The sequence below is a fragment of the Puma concolor genome, chromosome C2, assembly GCF_028749965.1.
Source record: "Puma concolor isolate L17-30 chromosome C2, mPumCon1.1.hap2, whole genome shotgun sequence".
Taxonomy (NCBI): domain Eukaryota; kingdom Metazoa; phylum Chordata; class Mammalia; order Carnivora; family Felidae; genus Puma; species Puma concolor.
In genome coordinates, this window is record NC_141675.1 from 70738085 (window position 1) to 70763212 (window position 25128).

The window sequence follows — 25128 nt, forward strand, 5'->3', positions numbered from 1 at the left end:
ATACTGTGTTCAACAACTATCTTATGAATGGGTATTTAGGTTGTTTCCAGTATTTTTCAATGACAATTGATGATCTTGTGTATATTTATTTTCATATTATTGGAGGTCTATCTTCGGGAAAAATTCTGGGCAGCAGGAGCACTGGGTCAAAATGTAAACACATGTAGTTACCTTAGACATTGCTAACTTTCATCCCATAATAGTTGTGCCAATATTCTTTCCCACCAGCAATATGTAAAAGTGCCTATGTCTCTGTAGCCTTGCAAAAGAATATTGCTCTGCTTTTTAGTTTTGACCAATTTGACAAGTGAGACATGGCATTTCAGTGTAGTCTTAATTTGCATTCCTCACTTCTCAGGAGTAGAACTGAACATTTATTTAAATGTTCAAAGGGTATTTTTATAGATTTACTGTGAATTGATATCTATTTTTAAGGTTTATTTATTTATTTTGAGAGAGGGAGAGAGAGAGAGAGAGAGAGAGGCAAAGAAAGAGGGGGAGAGGGAATCCCAAGCAGGTTCCGTGCCATGAGCACAGTGTCCCACACGGGGCTCGATCTCACAAACCGTGAGATCATGGCCTGAGCCAAAATCAAGAGTTGGACACTTAACCAACTACGCCACCCAGGCACCCTGATATCTTCTTAAATAGAGAACTAAAATATTCTGGTTTTTTTTCCCTTCAGGTATGCTAAATACACCAAGAAGTCTTATATACTGATTTCTAACTCCATAAAATACATTTTATAGTTATAATAGTGTAATTATGTAATTAAACTATGAATAATGGCTTGTTATTTTCTTACTGAATGATATATCTTAAAGGTATATATCTTAACTTTCATAATTCACAAAGCCAGTCCTAGGAAAGAAAAAAACAATTCCATTAATAGCCATTGTCAATTCTTAATTAAGAGTATTTGCCAAATAGTCAGTCCTAAGTAGTTACATTTATTTCACTATTTAAAAAAATGTTTTACCTGTTTGCCCATTCTAGTATCACCACTTAAAATAAATTATACAAAATCTAGAAATGTTCCACTGTTTTATGCAATATTGTGATAATAGGGCCACAAAATAAATGTGCCACTAAACATCATTCCAGTGTTCTGTATTATCACTTACTTGTCTTTATTTAAAACTATTTACTATTCATCATTTATTCAAATAGTTTCAGCTCTAATAATTGCATGTTTACTTTTGTGATTGCAAATGTTTTATGTTTACTGGTGTGTGTGTGTGTGTATGTGTGTGTGTGTTTATGTGTGCATGTGCATTAACAAAATGTTTCAGTGGCAAACACATTGGTCAAAATTGATCTCTGAAGATTGGCTGTGAAATACTGTGTCTTTAAAATTAAAATAGAGCAATTTTTTTTTTAATTTTTTAACGTTTATTTATTTTTGAGACAGAGAGAGACAGAGCATGAACAGGGGAGGGGCAGAGAGAGAGGGAGACACAGAATCCGAAACAGGCTCCAGGCTCTGAGCTGTCAGCACAGAGCCCGACGCGGGGCTCGAACTCACAGACCGTGAGATCATGACCTGAGCCGAAGTCGGACGCTCAACCGACCGAGCCACCCAGGCGCCCCTAGAGCAATTTTTATAGTCTCTTTGTCTATTTGAATGAACCATGAAGTCAAACAAACTTTTCTGCAAGACTTATCCAACAGAAAATTATAATGAATGATTTGAATCAAATTGTGTTTTTCTAGAAAATGTTGCCCTATTAGAAGGACACGATGGTAATTTTCTAAGATAATTTTTTAACAAACATAGTAAAGTTTCCAAATTTTATATTTTTATTTAATTTCCTGATTTTATGAATATAATTTTTTTATTGGGCAAGCCAGTCGCATTTGTTGCTTCTGAGTTGAGAATTTTATATGAGTAATCCATTTTTTTTATTCTCACTATTTTGATCATCAGTTAAAATCTTCATTTATTGAAGAAATTGATCCATTCAAATATCCTTGCTTATTGTCATTGTTTTGATCCATAATTTTTTAAATAAAAAATAAAGATTTTATGATGTCCTGTTCAAATATGTTATGTAGTTCATGTTTATAAGAGATACTTTAATTTTTACTGTTTCTATTCTTAAGAAGTTAAACAGATCATTTCTTTAGGATTCTAAATTTTTCCTTTACAGGATTTTTCTTTCCTCAACTCCACGGTATTTTCTATTTCAACCATGATTGGATGTATTATTCAAATTGGCCTGAAGGATTAGAAAGTAATAATACAGTTTCATTTCAAGTGTACAGAATACTAATAAATTTTCTTCAAAATGTAAATTAAAGCAAATGCAAGAAATTTAAAATCTGAAAGGATTTTAATGTACTCAAAACAATTCTTTTCAATAAAATATTTAAAATATCTATTAAAGTTAGAGTCAAAATATAAATCATATTTAATATATATTATTAGAATTTTAAGTCAAACCTGTTTTAACACTTGAATTTTAAAATTGAATAAATTATAAAATTTAATATTTTAAAACACTTTTATAAAGTTACAACTATTAGTAATCCTACTTGCCATAGTAAAGAATCAGTATCTCCATTTACATATGCACACATATACAAATTTAGAATAACAAAGTTTCTAATATTCCCAAATTAGTGGCTTTTAAGCCACTCTGTGCACCTGTTGCAAATATCATGGTGATTTATCAGTAGTTTCAGAAACATGATTTGGAACATAAAGAGGCTGAAAAATTGACATTTGTCACTAACTGGAAATTGACCTCTTCATCACAGGAGAACCTCTTGCATGCATGCCTCTGAGAAGAGGGATGGGTTTGTCTTGCCTTCTACCTGAGTGCTGCCACCAGGGACTCTTCCTGGTGCTCTGGAGTAGGATCTGTCCCCTGCTCCCCTGTGTCTGCAGCACAGTAATTATTCATGGAATTCAGGCCTGATGGCTTTTGGTTTTGACACCATGGGGAAGAGATATAGAGAAGCACTTCCCCGGAGCCTGAGCAGCCTTAGTGCCAGGAGGGGTTAGACGCTGGTATCTGTCTGTTGTGCTTTGTGATCCCAGGGCTCCCTCAGGTGTGGGCTTCAGAGTAGAGCCTCTCTCACCTGGACCTAAGCCCAGTAATGGAGAACAAAGGGAAGAGAACATTAACAAAACTATTTTGACTCTGTATACTTGTCAACTGCATACACTTGTCACAGGAAGTCTGGAATAATCATTCCTCCGTCTCCGTGGAAGCTGCCTTTAAAAGCAGAGTAAGATTGTCCCTTTGTCCACCTTCTCTTACTAAGCTATGTTCTTTTGGCAGATACGTGTACCTTTATTTTGAATATATGGGAGGAAGATTCACATCCAATAATCAATGTTTCTTTTTATAGATAATTAACATTGTAGTTTGGAAACACTTATTTTATAATATATTTTTAGTTCCGCCAAGCTCTTTATATGACCTTGATCTAAAAAGTTTATTAATTAGGCAATTTGTTTTACTTAGGGATTAAAAACAAAGAATACAATGATGTCTTATGTCTTTCAAAAGGTTCCCTGGCCCTTTAAATAAAAGCTAAACTACTTTATTATTTTAAAATCCCTAAAAAGAGAAAACCTAAAAAAAATTAAAAACCTTCTCTGTTTAAAGTACATTGAGGTATCAACAACCTGAAAAAGAAAGATTAAAGCCAGTTAATTTTCTGTTAGGTGCTTTGCACAGTGAGTTCATTGGTTTGGGTTCAAAATCCTGGCTGGAGCTCATCTCTTTCAAATTTTTCTCTCCTTTCTAGAACTTCAAACTCCTCATTAAACAGTTTTCACTTTTGGTTATATTTACAAATGAGTCGGTGCTTAAGAGAATCGACTGATCTTAATTGGGAATCAGATCTCCACGAGATCTGTCATTTCTACATTCTTACATACTGCCGACTCACTGGGTGGCTCAGTCACCAATACATATAATTACTTAAAATTTCTAATAATGTTCCTAATTTGAAAAAGTGAAGAATTACTCAGAATCCATATGCGTGCTGAACATCAGTCTTCACATGCCCAGGCTCCCGCTGACACAGTGAGGGCAGGGGGTTGAGACAGAAACGGAAACTGAAGTTAATATTGCTGTCAAGCCAGTAGACAGAGATCAGGCAGAAGTAGTTTTCCCAACTGAAGCAGAGGCGGGTCATCACTATTTTCTCTGCCACGGCAGAGGCTAGCAGACTGATCCTAAGCTGCACCGAATCTCTGTGGGATCCTGTGGTCCCCAAAGTTCAGGGCAATTCTCTTTATTCTAAGAGATTGAAGGGATCATTTCATGGTATTATGCCTGTCATTGACTTGAGCTGTCACAAAGGTAAGAGTCTGTGACCTATTACTGCTATAGCAATAGTCTGCAGAAAACCCACTGACTTCCCTCCAATGTCAATTCCCAGGAATGCGAGCCAAGGAGGGGCTAAGCAGGCGACCAATGTTCCAAAGTTACTTTTTTAAGAAGCAGCGTGAAAGTGAAGGGTAGCAGAATATGCCCAAATATGCCCCGAAATATGCTACGTTGGGTGTAAGGATTATGATGAGGTGAAAGTAATTGAAAAGAAGCAGATGTAAGAAAAGCTCTTGGCCCTACCCCTTCTATTTGCCTCAAAAGAAGGACACACATTTGTAAAAGTGTCTCCATTTCCCTCTCTACCAGAAAGGACAGAAGTTAATCAGTGAAGACAACTCTGAGGTCCTTATTAGCCCAGAGAAATCTACATAATGAACCTTACTAAAAGTAGCCTTTATCTGCCATTAGTTTTCCAGTCTATTTATTCTGCCACAATTTGCCACCCCTGGAAGCTCCAACTCCTTTTTCTTGGTCTTCCCACTTCCCTGAAAATGTGTTACTTTGTTAAGATGCCATATAAGCCCATGTTCTAAACACCCATATAAGCTACTTCTCACTAAGTGCCCCCATGCATATGTGAGATGCACATGTTAGTAAACTTGTTTGTTTTTCTTTTATCAATCTGTCTTTTGTCAGTCTAATCCACAGAGTCATCACTGAACAACCTAACATGATAGAGGAAAAAGATTTTTTTTCCCCAAAAGAATCAAAAGGGTACTGAATTTGGATTTAGAAGACTTAAATCCAGGAACGTGGATCCAGTTCCTGGCTCTGCCTTCATTATGTGGTCATAAGTCAGCCATCATGAGCCTCAGTTTTCCTCGTCTATAAGAAAAAAAGCAATAGCTTTTGACCTACTTGACAGGACTATTATGAAAGGTGAGATCATGCACATAATACTTTATAAACTTGAAGTGATAAGATTAAGTATTTTTGCCCCCTGTCTGGAAGTTCCTTGAGGGCAGAGGTTGTGGTTTATTCGATGTAAAGTTAAGTTTATTGTTATGAGTAACTTTATCTTTGGCAATTCTTAATCATACTCTCTGGGACCATTGTACCTCTTTCCACTCACCTTTGTGCTGGCTCTTCCTATCTTTCAAAACCTGCTTTGAGAAATCTACAACTCCAGCCTCTTGTATCTTGATCAGAATAGAGGCATACTCAGGCTTGAGACAACTGGAGTTTCAAAGCACAGGCCACTAGGGAAGGAAAGATCTGGCTGACCCTTGTCCAAGGAAAGCTACAGAGTTTTAAATGGTAGATAAGAATTAGAATGAGTGTCCAGTGATTCAAAGGGGCTAACAAATTAGCCTTACTTCAAATTAATATGCATTGGAGAAGGTTCTAGGTAATAGAGTGTCCAAAGGATAGTATGACAATAATAACATGTTTCCAGGCAATCCATCAACCAGAAATGGTAACCAGGTAACAAAGAATCAAAAATTTTTCACGAGCCATAAAATTGGGCCAGAGTTTAATTTGTGGTGTACAAAGTTAACTGCACTTTGTTTTACTTTATTTTTAACTTAATATGTGGTACAATTGTTTCTTGTCAACATGTTCTTCAGTTTCTAAATTATAAAGTTAGCTATTTTATCTACTTTTTTTTTTTTTTTTTTCAACGTTTATTTATTTTTGGGACAGAGAGAGACAGAGCATGAACGGGCGAGGGGCAGAGAGAGAGGGAGACACAGAATCGGAAACAGGCTCCAGGCTCTGAGCCATCAGCCCAGAGCCCGACGCGGGGCTCGAACTCACGGACCGCGAGATCGTGACCTGGCTGAAGTCGGATGCTTAACCGACTGCGCCACCCAGGCGCCCCTATTTTATCTACTTTTAAAGTATTAATGATTATTTCTTTTTATCAATAACTGTTTTCAAATTTAAGGATACTTTTTGCCTTGAATTGTATGTTTTATAAATTAGTATCTCCCCCCATTTTCTTCTTGTCTGTGTTTTGTCGATAAATATCTTATCCTTTCTTCGCTTTTTGTCCCATTAACTCTTATACGTTGTTTTGTTAAGAGGCAGATATTTTGCTTCTACTTTTGCCCACGATGAAGAGTTCTGTCTTTTGGGGGTGGCTCTACCTACTCACAATTACTATTTTGTTTAAATGTTGTCAATTTCCTTTATTGTTTTCTTTTTATATATGAACTATTTATGTATGAACATTGTTTGCTTTTACTTTCTACTGTGATTTTGAATACAAGCTCTATGTTTTGTAATTCTGATAGAAGTCACCTCTGGGTATTACAAATATTCCACATATGTTTTTTAAAGTTTAATTATTTTGAGAGAGAGAGAGCGAGAGATAGAGAGAGTCAGCATGAGCAGGGGAGGGGCAGAGAAAGAGGGAGAGAGAGAATCCTAAGCCAGCTCCTTGATGTCAGTGCAGAGCCCATTGTGGGGCTCAATCCCATGAATTGTGAGATCATGACCTGAGCTGAAATCAAGAGTCAGATGCTTGAACAACTGAGCCACCCAGGCATCCCACAAATATTCTATATTTTTATAATAATCAAACTCAAGGATAAAATGGTAGATTAAAATATTACATAATTAAAATGGGGAGTTTATTCCACTTTAATTTCTTCTTACTCTCTCTCATTTCTCTACCATGTTTCCCTTGTTTCACTTTTTCATGTGTATTATACAACTGAACTCAGGTAATTATTGGTAAACCATGAGTCTTACATTAGCTATCTTTTATTGTAAGCGATCCCTTGATATGTATCATTATATATTAAAGCTTTAATTAGACTTAGTTCTGTCTTTAACATGTTTGAATGCTCATCACTATCTTTTTAAACATACTCATACTCTTAGATTTTTATGTTGGTCATCTTTTAGTAAGTTGGAATACACACCGTCAAAGAATTTTTCTTTCAACAAAGGTTGGTAAGTGATCCATTTCTGAGTCTTTCTATATTTGAATGTGTCTCTTTTGCCTTCATCAATGAAGAAAAACTTAGCTTCATATGAAATTCTTTGCCAAAAGATGTTTTCTCCCTCGAATGTGAGTACACATAATTCTATGTTCTTCTACATTTATTTTGCTGAAGATAAATGCAAAGTTTTCTTCCTTTTTAATGATAAACAGTTATGAAATGTATTTTTATTTTTCTATCCATTTATTCAACAAAGCTTTATTGAGCAACTAGTATGGGTCAGGCTTTTATCTTGTCACCAGGCTTTTATTTTGACATGGTGGGGAATAAAGTAGACAAACATTTCTGTCCTCATAGGATTACATTTTTTCTTTTAAATGCTTTTGTGATTTTAAATTTTATGATTATATTTAAGTTTTTGTTCTTAGATGTATTTTGTTTGATCCTTTCATAAATTCTGCCTGACCTGAAGCTAAGGTAGCTTTCTTAAAACAGTAAAAGCAAATGTATTTTCAACTCCAGACTGTTCTTTCTACTTATGCCTCAATTTTTCAATATTTTTGCGCCCTGGGGAAACCTATGATTCTCAGCTGCATCTTTATTCTCCATCATGAATGTCATCTTTCCTCTAAAAATTTGTATAAACTTTTAATTTGCTTTTACATTCTGAGAGCTGTGCACAATTAGTTACTTTACACAACTTATTAGCTTTCTGAGTGTCAGTTTTGCTAGTCAGTATTTCATTTCTGGGTGTGATTTTTGCTGTTATTGGGTTTGGTTCTTTATTCCCACCCTGAGCCTTCTTTCATGTATTCTATTGCCTTTCTTCCCTGCTGGTTCATTTAAATGTCCCTTTAAATTCTGTTATTGCACTAAAATATATGTATAGAACAGTAAATGTATCAAAAAATACACCTTGATGGATTTTTACTATGTACAAACAACTGTGTAACCAGCTCCAAGTTCAAGGTTCAGAAAGAACATCACCAGCTCCAGAAATAACCTTCATGCTCCTTTCCAGTTACTATTGCCCTCAGAAGTCACTCTATGGTCTTTTCTTTCATATTTTCCCCTTATTTCTTCTTCTTCTTCTTCTTTTTTTTTTTTTTTTAATTTTTTTAATGTTTATTTATTTTTGAGACAGAGAGAGACAGAGCATGAACGGGGAGGAGCAGAGAGAGAGGGAGACACAGAATCGGAACCAGGCTCCAGGCTCTGGGCCATCAGCCCAGAGCCCGATGCAGGGCTCGAACTCACAGACCATGAGATCGTGACCTGACCTGAAGTCGGATGCTTAACCTACTGAGCCACCCAGGCGCCCTAATTCTTCTTCTTTTTTAAATAGATGTCATGTCTACTTGAATCTCAGGGAGATTGTAAAATATTATTCTAAAATTTTCTCCAGGTTCCTGTAGTAGATTATCTTCAGAGACATGTTCTTTTACTAAATTTTTGTGATGCTTCCTTTTTCCTTTTGTTAGTGTTTTGTCATACCCCCACCACCTTTTTTTCCCCCTCCTAAAGTGAGGAAACATCTACTCAAACCCACAGTTGGCTAAAACCACTTATCTAGATTTCCTGTTGGCGCTTCATATTTGTAAGCTGCCTGCCGATTGAATCCATTTCTCAGGTCTTCAGCTGATTATCAACAGAACTTAGATTGTCATCAATTGCTGCACTATAAGGGTGAGATCTTCCATTATCCCCACTGCCTCATTCTGTGGTGTTATGAACAAGGTAAGGACTGAGACACTAAAATCTCCACTTTCACCCTGCCAAAGTTCAGTTTTCAAAACTCCTACCTGCTGTGGTCTCCTTGTTGGGTTCAAACCCATCAGAGTGTATTCTGCCCCCTCTGCCTTCACTTTCTGTATAACCACGTCTATGTCACCAAACTGCAGTCTTGACATTATATAGAACAGTTTGGGTACTGACATAATAGTACTCTGAACACTTGTAAATGTGACAGCCACAAAGTATTGGGAAGACCGGTGAATTTAGAATCATCCAGGGCCTTCCTTCTCCCAAGGTAGTCTCCTGACCAGGAGCATTAGCATTCACCGGGGATTTCTTTGAACTCAGGTCTCACCCAGACCTACTAATCAGAATCTGCAATTTTACAAGTTGCCTTAGATTCCTGTGCACATTAAAGTTTGATTAGCACTGATTTAGAAACTTGAAAAATATTGGTACCTAGTCTTACCCCCCAGATACTGATTGTTTTTAGAGCGAAGCCATGTACCAGTATTATATTGCTGCTGTAACAGATTACTGCAAACTTACTGGCTTACAACAACATTCATTTATTATTTTATAGTTCTGTAGATCAGAGGTCTAATGAGCTCACCTGGTTACTCCACTTCATGTTCTCAAGGCCCATATGAAGTTACAGGCAGGGTTGTGTTCCTTTCTGGAGGCTGTAGGGGACAGAGCTTCTGAGTTCATTCAGGTTGTTGGCAGAATTCCTTTCTTTGCCACAGAGGAACTGGGATCCCTGTTTCTTTGCCATGGAGGAACTGGAGTCCATATTTCTTTGCCATGGAGGAATGGGGTCCCTGTTTCTTTGCTGGCTGTGGCTGGGGATCATACCCAACTTGTAGGGGCCTCCTGCATCCCTTGACTCCTGGCTTCTTTGACTTCAAAGTGAGTAGCCATGGGGTTTGAGTTCTTCCAGTGCTTGGGATCTCTGTGATCTCTGCTTCTGCCCCATCTCTCCTGCTTTTCTTTCTGCAGTGTTATCTCTGATTCTTCTGCCTTCCTTATCTGCTTCTAGGGCCCATGTAATTTCACTGGCACACCTAGGTCACCCTGGATCATCTTCCTATTTTAAAATTAGTTGACTAGGGGCACCTGGGTGGCGCAGTCGGTTAAGCGTCCGACTTCAGCCAGGTCACGATCTCGCGGTCCGTGAGTTCGAGCCCCGCGTCAGGCTCTGGGCTGATGGCTCAGAGCCTGGAGCCTGCTTCCGATTCTGTGTCTCCCTCTCTCTCTGCCCCTCCCCCGTTCATGCTCTGTCTCTCTCTGTCCCAAAAATAAATAAACGTTGAAAAAAAAATTAGTTGACTAGTGCTAGCCTTAATTCCATCTACAGAAACTTTCACAGCCACACTTAGATTAGTGTTTGATCAGATAACCAGGGCCTGGGAATATTGAAGAGGGGTGGGTGGCATCTTTAGAATTCTACCTACTTCAGGCCATCTCCAGGGCCTTTTAATGTGTGGCCAGGGTTGAGAATCACTGATAACAATCCTCTGATCTAGGGAGAGAGCAAAAAGTATTTTCCCACCTTCTTCTAGGTATGCAAGAGTGCTGTGCTTTATGAAGTAAAAAAAAAAAATTCTATTGTTCAGTTGATTGATAGCTATATCAGCCTACTCATTTTTTCTCTGCAATTGACACTGGCCTTATTTTTGGAAGGAATAACTCTAGTGGTTATCTATAGGTGTCTGCATTTGGACACTGTCATGGACTATCTATGTGTGGGTGTGTGCCTAGAGAGAATTGGAGAGAGGCAGTTACCAGGCTAGCGTGATACCAAAGTAGGCCAGAAATCTCCACTAATTGAAACTGAGATTTTACTACTTTAGTTTTTATTTTCCCTCTTTCAAGCAGGAAAATCAGGACTTAAAGAGACTAAAGGTTTTTGCAAAGGCACATGTCTATCATGAAAGGAGTTACCTGGGCTGCTGAAACATCAACCCTTAACATTCACCTTCTGGGGTATTGAGCTTTACTTTGTGCAATCTACTTTTATTTCTTTTGAATCTCTACTACATGATTTTAACTTGAAGGGGGGGAATATGTGATCAAGAATAAAATATGCGATTTTGACAGAGCTGGTTAAATTTCTGTGAGGAAAAGGGGTGTTTGGGGGTGGTGAAGCCCTATGTGCACTTTATCAAGTAGTTATTAGCAAAGAGGGAAAGGTTAGGTTTGAATCTAGTGCAAAAGTTCAGGGTAGATGAGATTTGAGATTTCATAACCTAGGGTCAATATTGAGCTATTCTAAGTCCTAGAGACAGAACTTTGAGAGAACTATGTGTATTTTTACTTTCAAAGACCCTTGATAGAAAAATTAAGCCATCTTTTATGGTTCCCTTCTCCACCGGTAAGCCCTGTTTAAATAATGGATGTCTTTGTTTTTGCTGAACTATAAACTGGCATATTTAATTAGCACTAATTCTTAATTATCAGGGTAATAGGAAAAGAGGAAAATTAAAGCATTTAGAATCCCTTGATAATCATTTTAGCCACAGGAAAAAAAAATCAAACTGTTCCCTCCATTCCTGGTTCTTAAAGCTAGGCTTATTCACATGCACAGCCTGCTTATAACTTACAAATGCTGGATCTTGACTTTGGAATAACTCAGAAACCTCTGATTCTTTACTTATGATTTCTTGCTTTCTTTTCATTCACTCTTGTCTCTATGACCATGAAATTTGACTTCATAATTTACTCTTAGATTCCAACCTCTGGTCTCACAAAGTTAAATGATCTTTCTGACCCTCTCTCTCGCCACCTAGGACCTTGGCACTATTGCACAGTTTTTACTTGTTTCTTTCTAAGCCTTTATTGTATTGTTTAATTATTTATATTTTATTTTATCTTAGTTACTTTATTTATTATTTATTATTTCTAAAGATTATTTGTTTCTAAGGCTTTTATTCTCTTGGTGAGGACTTTAGACTCCACTTCTGATTACAACAAACAATCCCAGAATGGTAGCCTGGCTTGGCCAATTTCAGCTACTCTTTAAAAGGAAAAGGTGAGGGGCGCCTGGGTGGCGCAGTCGGTTAAGCGTCCGACTTCAGCCAGGTCACGATCTCGCGGTCCGTGAGTTTGAGCCCCGCGTCGGGCTCTGGGCTGATGGCTCAGAGCCTGGAGCCTGTTTCTGATTCTGTGTCTCCCTCTCTCTCTGCCCCTCCCCTGTTCATGCTCTGTCTCTCTCTGTCCCAAAAAAATAAATAAACGTTAAAAAAAAAAATTTTTAAAAGGAAAAGGTGAGAACGTGCTTGGTCATTACTAGGTCACTAAGATCACTAGAATTAAAAAAAGAGATCTAGGTTTTGTCACTTTTCTCTATTGTTGTATACTCCTTCATTATTTCACTCATAATGATCAAAATGAGTTCGGTTTAGAAAACAACAGTATAGATAGTAGCCACATTGTATAATTGGCTATATTGTTTTTCATATTTATAGAGATATAACCTAGGTTAACATGAGTACCAAAGCCTAAAATCACAATTTTAGGACTAAAAGGGATTTTAGTGATTCAGTAATGTAGACTAGTATTTGTTGCCTGAGAGTTTCTTGAGGATTCACCCCCTGAGAAGCTAACACAGGAAGTTAGGCAGAGGAAAGACAGATGGGTAAATGAGGGCGGTGCTAGCCTCTCCATTTCAATACTAGCATCTCATTTTGCCTAAGTGCCAACCAAGATTTGTGTTTGAACAAAGGCTAATGTGAATTAAAAATATTAACAACTACGGATCTGGTTCGTTCATTCTCCATTTAAGGAAATAGAGGCCCCAAGAAGTCAAGGGAATGAAATCGTAAGAATGCCAGAGACTCTCAGCTCCTATGCCAGCACTCTTCCCACTGACCCACAAACTGTATTCTGTTGAGTGGTTTCCCCAAGCAATTAAATGTCAGTCATCATCCTCATGCTTCCTTAGATAGCCTAGTAAATTATATGTGGATTTCATACTTACAAATTGTTAAATAAATTTTCTAATTTTATGTTTATATAGGAAGCCTGGTGTATTTTTTGTTCTCAGAAATTGATAGACCTTTCACTGTTTTTCATTCCATAAAAATTCAGGTGCAGGGTGAAGAGAATACTGAGATAAATAAAATATGTTCCTAGACCTTTAGAAGTTCATTGTTTAATGATAGAACCTATTTTGGGAGGTAAAAATTATGGAACTCTGGCATCATAGACACTCAAGATTGAAGGCAGTTTAATATAATTTGTTTTAATAGAGTTTAATCAATTTAATATAATGTGAACAACAGATATTGTTGCATGAATGAATGAATAATGTTAACACGCAGTGTTTCCATTTAATTATCTTAGAATTGATGACAATTTTTATGCTTGTCTACGGCAGCCATAGACATGAAATTATAAATATATTAGGAGGTAGATGCCAGGATTTTATCTATTTCCATTATTGGAAACTATATCATATTTTCTTTTCTCTATTTCCTTCATAGATTTATGAAAAATAGCCTTTGGTTACCTCTAAATTGCATCTGCAACTTCCAAATATATAAAGGCCAAAACTTGAGTTAATTACTATCGTTAATCTATGTAGTTAATTCCTAAGTATAGTGAATTCACTTTGTAAAAATTTTGTATGTGTTCACATATATTCTTGTAGATATTGCTATTTCACAAATTCATTCACTAATTGAACAAAGAATTTTTGCTATTTCCCAGAGACTGTGCTAGGAATTAGTTTCTCTACCCTCAAGGAACTTGCAGCAAGCAGCAGTTTCTTTTGTCTTATGTTTTCTTCTACAGATAGAAACAGTGAATTGTGCATTGGAAAAAGATGGTGTCAACAAATTATAAATGTATAAATACATAATGAAAGGAAACTTTCATTATAAAGCAAACATATCATTCCAGAATAAAATACACAATGGATGTCTTTTGAATTAGAAAAGAAAATATGTTCTTTTGCAGTACAAACATAGGGCTAAACCCTACAAATGAATATGAGAGCTATAAAGATCTATTAAGAAGCAACTGTTTTATAAAATGAAATCATACGTTGGATACATTTACCAGCCACCAAGCTAAAGGTAGGAGCAATAGAATCTCTATAACTCAAAATAAAATCAACACGTTTCCCCTCTAAGTGAAGGTGGCAAAGGGAGCAGTATGGACTCGTTTGCAAACTTATACATAGTAATTTCTGGTTTGATATTTGCTCTTTCTTACCTCCCTAATGTAGCATCATCTAGATTGCCTCAAGGTAATCGTGCACGGGAGACCACTTTTGGGGGAGTTATTGGGTCTCCAGTGAAGGGAATCAAAACTGATCAAAGGAAAAGAAGGGATACCTTGAATTGTTTTGTAATGACATTCATTTCTCAATGACCTTCCACCACATCATCCAATTTTTAAAAAAAGAATAAAATTCAGCACAATGTGCAACTCTCTCAGTGAATGCGGGGGTTGGGGGGAGGTTAGAAATTAGGCGTTATCAAGCAGGCTTTCAACATTTTGTCGCCCAACCAAAGATTTAGGACATGACAGTTGAAATAACTTTGAGCCTTGGTGCCCTACACAGCTATTAAACACTAGTTAGTGTGTAGATATGTCCTCAGCTGGCAGATGAAAAGGTCTAAAGTTCAGATTGTTTCAAGAAGTCATAATGAAGCCAGGAGAGCCATGTTCTTTGTGAGAGAAATGTCAGCGCTTGAAAAGTCTCTTAAACTGTAAAGGACACTTCATTACATAGAAGAACTGACTTAATATACTTTGCAAATGACTTCATAACATTCAATTTTGAGAATCATTTCCATTCTTTTATTCACAGTACATGGGGAAATTAGCTGAAATATTTATCTTTGCTTCTCTCTAAGTTTTATAGCACTAGTCAAAAACTAATTAGACTCTGGCAATTAGATCCTGCATATATGCTTCCCCCCCCCACCCCCACTCCTCCAGGAGTTTTCCTTGTTATGCAGTTATGCAACTTCCTCTGTTGCAGAGAGTGGTCTATTTAGCTTAAAGGGTTTTAGTTTAGATTTTGTTTGTTTTTTTAAACATCAAGCTTATTTATTCTTTTCATGTATATCCGACAGGTGGTTAGGAAAAGAAGAAATGAAGGGAGCCAATCACCAAAAGCAGTAAGCATCTAATGAAACATGATCCATAAAGGAGAAAGAAAGATTTCTCATCATATTTGATCACTAGACAGGCAGGAGTCTCCCAGAGATGTCTCCCAAACAAGGCAAGGACTGTTATAGAACAAGTTCAAGTATAGTATTAATCTTTAAATTCAGGAAAGTGGTTTTCTCCCCCTCCCCTGCAGAGTTTCAAAATGTGTATATCTGCAAGACCTGCTCTCCTAGGAGTTCTCCCTATTGGAATGACTGGCTCTGGTGGTTGGCTTCCTCTTTTGTATGACAGATGGGTTCGAAAATTGGGGAACTTTCTGGAATAGGAAGCTCAGTAGTGCATGCGTTAGCTGAATATTGCTCCTAGCCCAAGAGAAAGATACTTTCTTTCCTTTGAAGCTTTTTTGCCCCCTAGGATTCCCTCTGGCCATCTGAGAGGCAAGATCATAAGGGTCAAGATTAGGATACAAATCTGTCATAAATCTAACAAAGGGCTGTGTTTTTTTTGTTGGTGGTTTTTCATTTGTTTTTGGTTTTCTTTCGGTTTTAGACTGAGGGCCAAATATTTTCGCTGTAGCTTGCAAGTGATTTGGTCCATCTCACCAGAGCTGGGGGTTCCACAGGAGAGTTTGTGGCCACAGCCACAGGAAGACTGATATTTTGCAGTAGTAGGTCTTCTATGCAAATTTTCCTTGAGAATCTGGCAGTAGGAGAATAACTGCTAACCATCGGACATCAGGAATGCCAAACATCTCTAACCTTTTCCTCAGAAACTTGAACAGTACTGATTTTCCCCACCTCAAAATAAATGGAAATAATGAAAAAACGTATTACCATAAACCACAGTAGGCACATGCTTGATTACTCTTAGTCAGTCTATATCAATGAGATAAGGGCACTTGATTTTAAACACATGTAAATGCATGTAAGAATTAGAGCTACAATTTATGATGAAATGTATTAGGGAAGACAGAAAAGACATTGACCCTGTTCTTTACACATTTACAACCTAGTGACAGACATAACTGAATGTAAGACTAGAGGAAGTCTGAGAAGTCAGAGCTGGAAACATCCTCAAGTTTAGACATTGGCAAATTTTAATTTATGCATTTAATCGTTAATCAAATAATTCAGTGCCTTCTATTTCAAGGCACTGCATTGATCCTATGGATGATGTAAAGATATATCACACCTGATTCAAGGATACTTATCTATGAAGGGGATAAAATATTTATAAAATAAATACAAATAAAATAACTAGTAATACGAATAATAATATGAATAATAAATACGAATAAAAGAACATGACTACATAGGGGAAATACAGATCAAAAACTATGGAAATAAGAAAGCATTTGAAGTAAACCTTGAAAGCAGGGTCAGATAGAAAAAGGGCATTTAGTTAAAAAGAATATGTATAGAACTTATTTGTAAATGAATAACATTAGAGAGTGTCGGCAAATTTTGATATTTAGCAAGTTCTGTTTGGTTCTGTGTGGTAGGCAGAATTCTAAGATGACCACCAAAATTCCTGCTCCCTGGGTTCATGTTCTATTTTATCCTTCCCCTTTAGCATGGGTGGAGTCTGTAAATATTATAGGTTGTATCCTGTGAATAGGTTATATTAGGTCATTAGGTCATATGAAAAAGATGAAGGGATTTTTGCAGATGTAATTAAGGTCCCTAATTAGTTCATTTTGAGTCAAAAGTCAAAAGGGAGCTTATGCTGGGTGGGTCCGACCTAATCAGAGAGCCCTTTGAAGAAGGTCCAGTAGTCAAAAACTCAAAGCAGTACAGAAGCTTTCCTGCTGACCCTGAAGAAGCACACCATCATGAGCTCTACAACTGCAGGGAAATAAATTCTGTAGCTGCCCAGGGAGCTTGGAGAAGGATCCTGAGACTCAATTGAGCTGCACCTCTGGCTGCTGCCTCAACTGCAATCTGTGAGACCCTGGGGAGAGGGCCTAGTGAAGCCCTTCCCAGACTTCTGACCCACAGAAACTGTGAGATCATAAATGAATGATATTGCAATCTGCTAATTTGTATTAAATTGTAACACAGCACAAAAAAACCTCAATACTCTCCAATACAGGTTATATCATGACCTTCAAACTGAAGTACATGTGCTCCTAGGGGAGACAAAAGCTTTCTGGGGGTTCAGAGGCACAGACAGTTTCAATGGAATCAAGCCCCAGACCTCCCCCGCTCTCCCTTCCCTACTTTTACATGTCTTTCTCCAAACTGATCTGTGTGAAAATGTTCTGGTTTTCCTTTCTCACTCCATCTTTAACAATCACCTTTCTTCTGTTTTGGCAAAGAAAGGTCAGCTCTCACCCATCTTGGATCTTACTCTGGTATATTGCCCCTGGCTGAGAATACTGTGAGGTGGCAAACAGAAAACAAAACAAATGCTTGAAATAGTGGGGTCTGCAAAGCCTCCTGCTGTGAAGCCATTGTCTGTGGTAGGGCTCCATATCTTTCTCTGTCTTACATTTATTAAGGTTATGGCAGAGCTAGGCATTAGAAATAGGATATTATGGCCTGGAGTCAAGATGATAGGAATTCATAAATATTGTAGGATTGGCTAGAGTTGATGATGCACATTATGTTTAATGAGCTACCTTCTTCCATCCCCTAAATGTTGTCAAGTACTGCATTTCTCCTGAAGATCAGTCCTGGTGGGTAAGAAGTGGTGAAGATTGTGCCATCTTTTTTCATTCAGGCAACAAACTCATGACAATGCTCAGTATATCTGTCTACCTTGGAATTAGAATAATCAAGATTTATAAAAGGCATGCTGGTGAATGTCAATCTCTTCAGAGTGCCCTCAGCATGGACACCAATCTCAGTCTTGAGAGCTTGGTGAGTAGTTACATGTCCCTCCTTGTCTGCTGCTCCTCAGGGGAATATTTTTGGATGATTTCAAGGAAAGGGAGAAAATGAAATGTCACTTCCAACAGATTATTACATATTTGAGGAAAAGGAATGCATATGGCAGGCAAATTAGTATTTTGTATTTCATTGAAACATTATTCAGATTCATAGAAGGGTGGTGCCATCTACTTTTGCCAAAAATATTAGACTATTGTAACTTTAATATTTAATGCTTAGTCCCTTATGGTCACAGAAAAAACTACATATCTAGATAGATGGATAGTTGTTGCAGAGATATATAATGAGATGATCAGTAAAAGACTTTCAAGCATAAAACTACATTAGAATAAAATTCTGAGGAAGAAGTATGGAAATACGAGTTTAAGCACAAAAGTGAGTGACATAAAAATACTGACTGTTGGGGCACAGAGCCTGCTTTGGATCCTCTGTCTCCCTCTCTCTTTGACCCTCCCCCGCTCATGCGCACACGCACACGCTCTCTCTCTTTCTCTCTCTCAAAAATAAATAAAACATTTAAAAAATCTGTTAAAGAAGATCATATTTAAGAGCATTTTAAATAGTTTTTGGTGGTTGTCAAGTTACTATATTATTTAGATTTCACTGGATACATATAAAGTAATATAATAATTATACTCTATAATATAATAAATGTTATTATAATGTTTATTAAAGACATAAATACTTAGAATTATGTTTTTATAACTACTTAAACTTATAATAACATTTTTTTCAATACCAACTTAAAAGTCTATGAGAAGATACATGGTTTTACAACATTCTTTTAGATCTGTGAACAAAGAGTTTCAAGACCAAATGTGAGAGGACAATGTCGGAAAGGTATTCTAGTGCTTAATTGAATCCACTGGGATAAAGCAAATAAATTTATTTGGTAAGAAATAGGGAGCCAGTAACATGGGAAACAATGATATTTTTTATTTAGGATGTCCTGGGTCTCTCAGAGGTGCCATATACTCTGCAAGACTCTGTGATCAGAGCTGTGCTTTAGAATAGTCTGGGTGGCATGCAAACCAAACTTCAGAATCTAACCAAAGGTTTCACCATTCAATTTTGGGGAGATAATAAATTTATGAATTATTTTCTATCAAGTATATGTTTTATAAAACCTATGAGTGGGTCCAACCCTTCTGAGCACTACTGAAGGCAATTTAAGGTCTAGCACCATTTCAGGCCAACTTACCAAGGAAGCCAGAGGAGGTAGTGAGCACCTGTTTACCCCAGCTGTGAATTCCTGGACACCCGAGCAGATAAGTAATATAGGCCAGACATGTACATAAGCAGCTGATATTTCTGCTATACTGCCTTGATTGTAGTCAAAGTAATTTTTTTTTTAACATTTATTTATTTTTGAGACAGAGAGAGACAGAGCACGAAGGGGGGAGGGTCAGAGAGAGAGGGAGAAACAGAATCCGAAACAGGCTCCAGACTCTGAGCTGTCAGCACAGAGCCCGATGCGGGGCTTGAACTCACAGACTGCGAGATCATGACCTGAGCTGAAGTCAGACGCTTAACCGACTGAGCCACCCAGGCGCCCCGATCATAGTCAGTTAAAAAAACAAAAACAATAACAATAACACCAAAACCCAAGAGATCAGTAGTACTTAGAACTGAATACTTATATTAACCTTTTTAAACAGACATCAAATTCTGACCCTTCATGATGTCATTCTTTGTGGCACAAACTCCTACTACACTTTTCCCAAGATCTCTCATCAGGAGTTTACTAGGCCAAGTATTTCGCTGTCTTGTATTGCTTGTTTATTCTATTTGCATATGTTTTTTCTCATTATAATATCACAAATATATGGGCATCATAATGGATAAAGACCCCCATGTTATATCTCAGGAGGATAACAAGAGCAGGTCACCCTCAGTTGAACTTGCTGCTTCATTAGTAAAATCTGTGTTTAACTCACCCCATGTTGGTTATTTCAAACATTCTGTGGGGTAGCCTTCCTTATTCTGACCATCTCTCCTATAGGTCTTATTAATTTTCCACATAACCTAGAATTCACTCTTTACGAAGTTTCTATTGGCTAAAACCCTCCCTCCTCTATCCATCAGTAAATTCATCCTCTGATGTCTGATAAATGATTTATTAGAATGTGATCTACTCATCTTATCACTTTAAGGAGAGCTGGTCCAGGAGGCAGAGGGGATTTGGAAAGGCCTGTCAGTGAAGGCAAGGAGAAGAATTTGAGTTTTTTCCATCAAAATGAGATAAATGAGTACAGTTCCCTTAGGTAACATTAGGGTATGTTGCTACTCCCTGAGGACCTAGAACCGAAGCATGCATCTAGAGATTGCAAAAATAACCTGAGATCTTCTGAGGAAAAAAAAAATGCTATTTTAATATGCAGTGGTATCCTCCTCCCCAAATTCTATTTATGCTTTCATATTATAAAAGGGTAAAACACGACTTCAAATTTGGGCAAAAGAGCTTTTACTTATGTAGGGCAGGGCTCTTTCCTACATTGGGCACTTTATCATCTGACAGACTGGTTGTTCTCTGGCAGGCCCTCATTTGTTTCCTAATTTAACATGAGTCTAATCAAATATTGGTGTGTATCTATAAAAAGATCTCATCAAAGGTTTGTAACTTGGTCACATTCAGCTTAATAAAACAGAATTCTGTTAACATAATTGGTTTGTTTCCTCACAATTAGATAGTCTTCCAGAAATTTTCAATGTCATTTGTTGTTCATCTTTCTATTTAAAGATGCATCGATTGTCTTGTTTGGAGCTGTTTGCCTAGATATCTAGAAAACAAAGTGAAAGAATCAGGCTATTATCATCACAATTGATGAACCACTATTTATTGTTGTTGGTACTGTTTTCTGACATCAAGATCCTAAAAGGGCCACCACACATAATATAGTTATAAGATATAACTATACTGCATATATATGGGTGCCTTAGAAGAGGTATGCTATTTTTCACACAAAGGCAGTCAAAAATAACACATGAAGTAAATGTAACTTTTAGCAGAATGATTTTTATATACACCCATATTTATATAACCTTTATTTTTCCTTGATACTAAATAAGAGATTGCATACTATATTTTAATACATCTTTAAGGAGATACATTTTTTTCCCTCTAGCAAGGGAGTTCGATACAAGGACGTTTTATTCTTTTTTTAAATATAATTTATTGTCAAATTGGGTTCCATACAACACCCAGTGGTCATCCCAACAAGTGCCCTCCTCAATGCCCATCACCCACTTTCCCCTCTCCCCCAACCCCCATCCACCCTCAGTTTATTCTCTGTATTTAAGTGTCTCTTATGGTTTGCATTAAGGAGGTAAATTTGAATTATTCTCGTACTAGTTCACTAAAATCTTACAGCATAATCTTTATTAGAAAAGATAGTTACACTTGGTATACTTTGTCACACCAAAATTCTATTTGCTCTCATAAAATGGATTTGTATTCCTGTTTCATATTTAATTTTGTGCATATTGTAAACCAAAGTTGTGCATTTTAATTGACTTCATAATAGCTGATTGACTAAATAAATTTCCCCCTAAAATCCATCCCACTAATTACTTACTTTCCTGTTCATATAACAAGCGTACACATTTATGCTGCTGTAAGGTGAATACAAAAAGATTTATTTATTTTCTACTCACCTGATAAAAATTTGCTACAAATATAATTGGGTGGAGATTACAGTAAATTATGTTTTATTTTCTAAATTCTAAAATTTAAATTGTCATTTGAAGAAACTTTTGAGTGGAAATGCTTGGAATAGATTTACTTATAGACTTTACTATGGGAAATAACCCAGGACTTTTTTGAAATGTTGAATAATAAATTAAATCTTTAAAATTGATCAGTAACAATTAATTAATTGATAATGACTTAAGAAAAAATTTTTTTAGACTATACAAGAAATTTTATAAATGGAAGAAAAAATTGTCAAATTCCAAGATAATGTACTATAAAGAAACAAAATATATTAGAATGAAATTTTATTATAGTGCATGTACAGTTGAAATTATATCCATAATTCTTGGATATATGAGTTGAAATTGGGTGTATCCAATGCAAAGAAAATCTCGAACTCAAAGACAGTATGATAGGAAACATAACAGTTTTGGTACTGCTGTTATCATTCTTTTCACTAGGTCTTAGAAGTTTCTGCAGGGCTTTATCAGGATGGAAGAGGAAAAGAGTAATTGCTACTTGTCACAGGAAATAAAAGATTACTTAACCCTTTCTTAAAAAAAGAAGAAGAAGAGCATGCTGCTCTTAGAGAAGATCCTCTCTAAGAAGATATAAAACAACACTTTCCCACTGAGGTCAGAAGTATATTTTGTTTATGTGCCTATGTTCACTATGTATTTATTCTCTCAAACTAGTAAATTATAAGAGCACTCAGACTACATAAGATAAAGTTAGAAGAAGATATGCTTTGTATTTTACCTCCTTCTGTACTATTTGAAAATTTAACAACAAACAAATATTATCTTGAAAACCAGTAGAAACAAATATAGTAACATTTGTAAAAAAGAAAAAAAAAAGTAATTGCTGCTTGATGGAAAAATGGAAGATCTTTAAGCACAGGCTAGCTGAACTTTCCTCCCTCCTTCTGTGCTACGTTGAAATAGGATAGCATTTAGGATTTTCCCTAGAGATACCAAATGGTTCCTACACAGAGAGTAAACACTCCTTTTGCAGTAGTATTCATTGTAAACAAGGGCAGAAAGTACACACACATATTACAAATCACACATGGGTAGTGTTTCGTTTTACAGAACGACGTAAAGGAATTGACCTTTATTAATTTGTTTTTAAATTAAGCAGAAAATATCACTGATGAATGCTCTGTTTTGTAATGATTAGCACCACTGTGCAGATAAGCACAAACCTAAGTACATTATTTTGATCTTTGTTGGGGGTAAAAAAATATCACTGATGAATACATGTTCTAAATTATAAAATAGCAATCTCCTTCTTTCTCTGTGGATTGGCATCTACGAGTTATTGTCAACTGAAGATGTAACAGTGATTTTTGTATTTTCCTCTGCAATTATTTGAATGAATGGTATTTGTAGTTGGGTTAGCTTGTGGAAAGATTAAACATGAATATTGTAAAAGAGCTACTTTTCTTATGTATAGTGTATTTTAATATTTCTTAATCTGTTTTTGTCATGTACCTGTTATGTGAATTGTCAACACTCTTGGTGTATGAATGCTTGATTTTAAGGGCTTATGTTCTGGATATAGATTCTAATTTTTTGGAAATAGGCAGATAATTAAATATGCCATGTCATTTTTATAAAGTTCCTTTTGGGGCGCCTGGGTGGCTCAGTTGGTTGAGCATTCTACTTCAGCTCAGGTCATGATCCCACTGCTCCTGAGTTCAAGCCCCGCCTCAGGCTCTGTGCTGATAGCTCCCAGCCTGGAGCCTGCTTCGGATTCTGTGTCTCCCTCTCTCTGCCCCTCCCTCACTTGCACATTTTCTGTCTCTCTCTCTCTCTCTCTCTCTCTCTCTGTCTCAAAAAGAAATATTTAAAAAATTAAAAAATAAATTAAAGTTTCTTTTAAGGAAGATGGATCCTTAAATACAATCCGAAGGTCATAGCTGAGTGAGCTGCTAATAGAGCTCCTTCATGTGAACACTTGGATCATCTTTAGATATTCAGAAGTATTCCTGGGTTGAGTTCAAAAGATGCAGCCAAAGAAAGAGGAGTATTAAAGTGGGGAGAATTTGGCATTAGAAGCAGTCTGGGAGTGATGGAATGGGCCAGAGGGACAAAATGAGGGGGCTGGAGGAGGGGAACAACCACCCCACAGAAGCCTGTGTGCTCCCTGGGCTCAGGGAGCCAATGAAAACGTCCCAGTTATAGGCCAAATGGAAAGGGTTCTGGAGCAGGAAAATCTAGTGTTCGATTTTCAGTTCTTGGCCTTGTATACATTATGAAGTAATGACCAACATCCAGCACCATATTTTTGTTGAAACAGTGAAGAAAAGCATTACACACTGGAGACAGCCATACTCCTCTCAAAGTGATTCTACAAAAGGAAGTGGCAAGGTCAGAGACGTCCATGGAAAACGTGCTCCCTAGAAACATGCAGACACCTTTGGAGGGACATTCATCTTCCCTCAAGGCACCAATAAGAAAAGGGCTCGAGGCAATCATCCTTCCTTCTGAAAAGTCTGGGTAGCTGTAGCTGGCACTGTGTTTCGTAAATATTTAAAATCACAAGAAATCATGACATAGGCCGGTTTATGAAGTTTAAATTCTGCTCTCCATCGTGGCTTCAAAAATCGGTCATATAAGACTTCCAAAACCAATATCTTGGCATCTCATGCTAGCACTTTTATTAGACTATGCCTTTCTTCATCTGTTTGCTAAAGAACTATTATGTACTTTGTGTATACCAGCCTACGCTGCATTAGGCCCTAGAAATGCAAACACAAATAAGATTGTCGCTATCCTCATAAAGTTCATAGCCAATTTGGGAAAAAAAAAAAAAAAAAAACAAGTGCATAATTACAATGCAATGTGAGAGGATAAGAATAAAGTTATATAAAAACTGTGGTAGGATTCTAAAGGGAATAGAAGGTAATTATTGCTGGGACCATTGGCAAAATCCTCAGAATAAAGATAAAATTTAATGGAGACTTCAAGTTCAAGGTGAGGGACTGAGCACATACTCTAATCTCTTCTAAATCTCATTGAAGTGACATAAGGAAACATAGTAATCCCGAAGAACTGGGAAGGATGCCATCAATAGGTCAGAAACTGAAAAAAATTAGAAAAGAAAAACAGATCTGTCAGGATTGACACTGGGAAGAGCTATAGTGGTTGAAAGACCACTACAAATTGAATGTCATTTTCCCTAAAAGAACACTAAGAGACTAATAATAGAGTAAGGAAAGCCTGATGTTAAGCATAGGAAAACTGGCAAGTAAATCACTGAAAGATTTCCAGTCATCCACTCACATTTTCCGGAATGCCTAGATTAGTTTCTGCCTCCAGATTACAGCTAGCAAATATAGATCTCCAAACAGAGTTTGCAAAAATGGATTTCCAGCCAGGGCATTAGGGCTGGAGAAATAAACAGGACCAGTAACTCTTGCCTTCTAGAATTCATGTCAAGAAAGC

The 25128-nt window shown here is 36.8% G+C and overlaps 1 long non-coding RNA gene across 1 annotated transcript in view; it reads left to right on the forward strand.

Annotated features, from left to right (window-relative positions):
* LOC147577310 (uncharacterized) overlaps positions 1-22390 on the forward strand; it is a 139403-nt gene extending 117013 nt beyond the window's left edge. Inside the window, exons 6-7 of the long non-coding RNA XR_015255799.1 lie at positions 17819-17958; positions 22141-22390. This is a non-coding gene — a long non-coding RNA (uncharacterized LOC147577310). The remainder of the gene's footprint in view (positions 1-17818; positions 17959-22140) is intronic.
* The last annotated feature ends 2738 nt before the right edge of the window (positions 22391-25128 follow it).